The sequence below is a fragment of the Eucalyptus grandis genome, chromosome 8 (genome assembly GCF_016545825.1).
Source record: "Eucalyptus grandis isolate ANBG69807.140 chromosome 8, ASM1654582v1, whole genome shotgun sequence".
Taxonomy (NCBI): Eukaryota; Viridiplantae; Streptophyta; class Magnoliopsida; order Myrtales; family Myrtaceae; genus Eucalyptus; species Eucalyptus grandis.
In genome coordinates, this window is record NC_052619.1 from 9,148,174 (window position 1) to 9,153,973 (window position 5,800).

At 46.8% G+C, this 5,800-nt stretch overlaps 1 pseudogene; it reads left to right on the forward strand.

Moving 5' to 3' along the window:
* The first annotated feature begins 830 nt into the window (after nucleotides 1–830).
* Nucleotides 831–5,445, forward strand: LOC104416221 (annotated as a pseudogene).
* The last annotated feature ends 355 nt before the right edge of the window (nucleotides 5,446–5,800 follow it).

Genomic DNA, 5,800 nt, shown 5'->3' on the forward strand with positions numbered 1-5,800 from the left:
ATGGTAATCATTAAACGTGATAATAATTAATAATATATGTTGAACTTGAGTAAATCTTAGAATCTATCATGAACTTGTGACGGGGTAGGTTCTAGGTTTTAATATATGCAAAGTAAATTTCAGATTTCAAAAAAATTCCAAAGAGTTAATTACAGGTTTCAAATGGAATCTGTACAAAGCTTAAAACCTTGTACAAAATCTGAAACTTTTCATCTCTAATTTTTGCATTAATTTTATGAACGGTATCTTCAGCTAAACCTTTCATTGGCGCATTGTGTATGCCGACATCATCCCCCATGAATAAATGTAAAAACGAATAATCAATCTACCAATTAGAAATAGATGGAGGGGAGACACGACACAACCGTGTCGTACCGTGTCATTTCTGGACGGGCGGGACGAAAAGTATAACAAACAAAGCATGGAATCTCTGAGTGATGCGTCACATTCCGTACGCGACGGCCGCAGGAACCACCACTCACCACCGTCTCTCTCACGTCTGCATGTTTTCATTCTTTTGGGTCAGCGGGAAACCCGATCGCAGCTTCCCCATGCGGATAAACGTACTATCCAGGCAGCGTCCCCCCTTAACGACCTCAACCGCCAGTTCGGCTTAAGCACAGGTATAAATGAAACCTACGTTGCCTCGAACACCATCCCACAAAATTCAAGGTTTTTCCTATTTTCGTCTTGCCAATTGCACTGCCGCGCGGCCCCATCTCTGTCATCGGAGGATCCCAAGAAGCCTGTGCATCTCTCCCCGGCGACGACGAGCATTCTCCGCGGCAACTGCGTCCCCCGTTTAGGAGGTCTCTCTCCGCTTGCCCGCCATGCACAAGTTCCCCGCCATCGCAGCCCGAGCCCTCGCTAACTCCGCGAAGAAAACCCACGAGTTCCCGAGGGAATCTCCTTCCCGCACTTTGATTTCAAACCCCGGTCAGGCTACGAGCGCTCGCTCTGATCAACCCAGCTCCTTCGAGATTGATCAGCCACAGCTCGGAGCACTCGCTCCTTCCTGCACTTTGATATCGATCCCCGATCAGGCTCCGAGCATTCGCTCTGATCAACCCAGCTCCTTCGAGATTGATCAGCCACAGCTTGAAGCGCCCGCTCCTTCCTGCACTTTGATTTCGATCCCCGATCAGGCTCCGAGCATTTGCTCTGATCAAACCAGCTCCTGCGAGATTGATCAGTCACAGCTCGGATCACAGCTCACCAGGCTGGTCGAGGACAAGGACCTCAACCGCCTCAGCATATTTGGCGGTGTCAACGGAGTTGCCTCAGCCCTTGAAACTGATGTATCTGATGGAATTAGCGGCGAACTGGATGACATCACTCGCAGGCAAAATGCATTCGGCATCAACACATTCAACCGGCCCACCAAGCGCTTCTTCCACTTTTTGCTCGAGGCTTTCAAGGACCTCACACACCTGTTCTTCTTGTTTGCGCCAGGCTTTCACCCGCGCTTTGCCATCAAGGAGAACGGGGTCAAGGAAGGGTGGTACAATGGCGGGAGCCCAGTCTTCGCAGTTTTCCTCGTGATCATGGTGTCCGCTGTGAGCAAATACCAGCAGAACCGGCTGTTTGATAAATTGTATGGCGCTAGCTGTGATATTCTCATCCAGGTGATAAGAAAGGGTCAGCAGCAGCAAGTGTCCAGATCCAAGATTGTCGTCGGAGATGTCGTTTGTCTGAAGATTGGGAATCAAGTCCCAGCAGACGGTCTGTTCCTCAACCGGCACTCCTTGCAGGTAAGGAGGAGAATTTGCACCGGTTTGATCGCATTAGTTTCACATAGTAACTCATGTTAGTTTCCTCCAGAAGTATATAGTATTAGTATTACCAAGTTCAAGCCCAGGTTGATTAATTAGTTAAGTAATTAGTCCAAAGAATTGTTAAAGTGTACGATATTCTGTTTGATACGGCACGGTTTGTCATTTTCATAATCTTAATTCTGTGAAAAAAAAAGGAAAAGTAATGGTCGTAGATCTAGTCGTAGGAGAACAAACTCTGTTAAAAAAAATTTTACTACACAAAATTATACTTAAGCATGATCCATTTCTTCTCGTGTCAATATTTATTCAGGTTTCATTTTCGTTGTTTCAACTTGAGACCGGAATGCATCCTAGCGTCTCTTCCTAGCGTCACTAAGTCATGTGCGACGTTTGTATTGTCAATTTAGGTTGACCAATCGATCATGACAAGGGAGAGTGATTACGTAGAAGTGAACAGCGATCGGAATCCATTCCTGTTCTCCGGAACAAAGGTCGCTCATGGGGATGCTCGGATGCTGGTCACATCGGTTGGGATGAACACAACATGGGGCAAGATGATGAGTTCAATCAACCGCAGCAGCAGCGAGCAGACCCCTTTACAGGCTCGGCTTAACAAGCTCACCTCATCAATTAGCAAAGTCGGCTTAGCGGTCAATTTTGTGGTTCTTGTGGACCTGCTAATTCGCTACTTCACGGGAAAAAAAACAGGACGAGAACGGGAAACGGGAATTCGTTTCAGGCCAAACGATGGGTGACAATATCATAAACTCCGTGGGGGGCATAATAGCAACCACAGTAACAATTGTGGGGGTCGCGATTCCCGAAGGCTTGCCGCTTGCGAGAACTCTCACTCTTGCTTATTCGATGAAGAGGATGATGGCGGATCAGGCGATGGTGAGGAAGCTTTCAGCCTGCGAGATGATGGGGTCGGCCACCACCATCTGCACTAACAAGACTGGCACCCTGACGATGAACCAGATGCAGGTGACAAAATTCTGGGTCGGCCAAGACTCCGTTGCAGAAAATGCGTACTCCTTTCCCTCAAAGTATGTCCTGGATTTCATTCGTGATGGGGTCGCTTTGAACACCGCAGGCAGCGTATATAGACTGTCCTTGGGATCGGAGTACGAGTTCTTGGGTAGTCCCACCGAGAAAGCGATTCTTTCCTGGGCTGTTTCGCAATTGAGCATGGACATGGAGGAGACAAAGAAGAGCTGTGAAGTCATCCAAGTCGAAGCCTTCAACTCGCAGAAGAAGAGAAGCGGTGTCATAATAAGGAAGAGCGTGGACAACACCGTCCACGTGCACTGGAAAGGAGCAGCAGAGATGGTCTTGGCTAAGTGCTCGAGCTTCTACGACGGGTCAGGGATAGTGAAAGATTTGGACCAAGATGAAAGGATGAGATTCGAGCAGATTATTCAGGGGATGGCAGCGAGCAGCCTCAGGTGCATCGCCTTTGCTCATAAACAAGTCTCTGAGGAAGCGATCAACGAAACAGAAGACCGGAAGAAGATCCAAGAGGACGGCCTGACATTACTAGGACTTGTTGGTATTAAGGACCCATGCCGTCCCGGCGTGAAGAGCGTGGTCCAAGCTTGTCAGGACGCGGGAGTGAACATCAAGATGATAACAGGAGACAACATCTTCACCGCTAAGGCCATCGCCACAGAGTGTGGGATTCTCAGGCCCGGGGACGATGCCTCCAATGAAGCCATTGTGGAAGGAGCTGAGTTCCGCAGCTGCACGCCCGAGGAGAGGCTTCAAAGAGTCGAGAAAATCCGGGTCATGGCAAGATCTTCGTCTTCTGATTGAGATAGCTAGTATAAACACCTAGAGGGGGGTGAATAGGTGCACACACAATTTATCACGATACGGGAGTGATTCTTCGCAAACGATAGAAACGAAATTCTCTCTTGATTAACAAAATGAAATACGATCGAGGTAGAGAGAGTGAGGAGGAGAAAATTGAACACATAATTTATAGTGGTTCGGCTTATTCCAAGCCTACGTCCACTCTTCCGCACTAACAGCCCACCGGCTGGATTTCACTATGATCAAAAGAGAAGTTACAGCCCAGCTTTGCCTTGATTTCACAGTGTAGATGTTCTACCACACCTCCTCAAGGTTTCTCACAAATATAGACTCTCTTTTGTATACAAATATTCGCTCAAAGGAATTGTCTAAACAAAAAGGAGCTTCGAGACTTTGGAATTCTTCTATCGCGCACACCTTGAACAACTAAGACCGTCTTCCTTATATACTCCTTTATGCCATCATACCCGTTGGCACTTACCAAAGGAATTCCTCCAATCTACCCGTTGGACGGAATCAATTAGGAAGATTGTTCGAGCTATTAAAGGAACGTGTTGATAGCCCATCAATCATGTTCGCCCATACAATCAGGATCTCGGTTTCCATAAGTAGAACTTTCCAATAATATTTAGACAATCATCGAATCTTCAATCAACGAATCAATCTTGATCAATCAAAGGATTCTGTTGCGTCTTTTCCAGCCACGAGATCTTCTCCAGATGATAAGGTTAAATCCTTAACAAAACATCCAGTTTTGGATAACCTTTCTTCAACGGATTAGAGACTGTCAATGAGGATAGACTTTGAGTCTTGAGTCCGTCCGGGAAGTCTTCAGACTTTAAATAACAGAGTCTGCAAGCCTTCAGACTAGACTAATAGAAACGTTTTGTCAACTTCAAAACTCTTCAAGAAGATTTCTCCAACACCGATAAGCTCCTCATGGTTAAGTGCCTGAAGCAGAAAGGCCATGTGGTCGCCATCACTGGGGAAGGCACGAACGATGCACCGGCCCTCAGGGAAGCTGACATATGGATCTCGATGGACATCCAAAGCACTGAGGTCGCCAAAGAGAGCCCGGACATCATCATCCTCGACGACAACTTTGCCTCCGTGGAGACGGTGTTGCGGTGGGGTCGATGCGTCTATGATAACATTCAGAAATTCATCCAGTTCCAGCTCACGGTGAATGTTGCGGCCCTTTTGATCAACTTTGTGGCCGCGGTCACTTCCGGCCACGTCCCCCTGACAGTCCTCCAGCTCTTGTGGGTGAACTTGATCATGGACACACTTGGCGCCATTGCCCTGTCCACAGAACGGCCCACCAGGGGGCTCATGGAGAAGCCCCCCGTGGGCCAGATGGAGCCACTCGTCACCAACGTCATGTGGAGGAATCTGGTGGGACAAGCAATCTACCAAGTGGCCGTCCTTCTCACTCTACAGTTCAAGGGCAAATGTATATTTGGCGTGGATGAGGCTGTGAAGCGGACGCTGAGATTCAACACGTTCATCCTGTGCCAGGTCTTCAACGAGTTCAACGCGAGGAAGCTCGAAAAGAAAAACGTGTTCGAGGGCACACAGAAGAATAAGCTGTTCCTCTGGATCATCTTCGTGACGGTGGTCCTCCAAGTGGTGATGGTTGAGTTCCTCAAGCGGTTCGCCGGCACAGAGCAGCTGAGCTGGCGACAATGGGGAGCATGTGTCGGGATTGCGTCCGTGTCTTGGCCTATCGGTCGTCAAGTGCATCCCGGTCCCTGATACGCCAATCTTCAGCTACTTGAGATCGAAAATCAAGAAACTCGTGGGGAAAATTGTGCACATAGAACAGTTAATTAGGTTTAGGAACGCTAATTGGGTTTAACTCGATTCTTCTCATTGTACATATACATTAAATTTCTCTTGATACGGTGTGATTTTTATTGTCATTTTACCGAGAAAAATAAGTAAAGTGCATTAATGAGTAAATGAGAAGACTCTAATTGGCATCATAGAACATAACCACAATAAAGTTTTTGGGTCCACACTTTTTATGTCACGACCAATTTCTCCGCAAAATTTTTTGAGACAATAACATAAACAGTCCATAAACTTTGGCTTAATATGTAACGTGGTTGATTAAATTTTTATTTGTTCAATGTACTCCTTGAAATTTATTCCAATATGCAATGCAGTCCCTAAAATTTTAATTTGTTCAATGTGATCCCTGAATTTTTTAT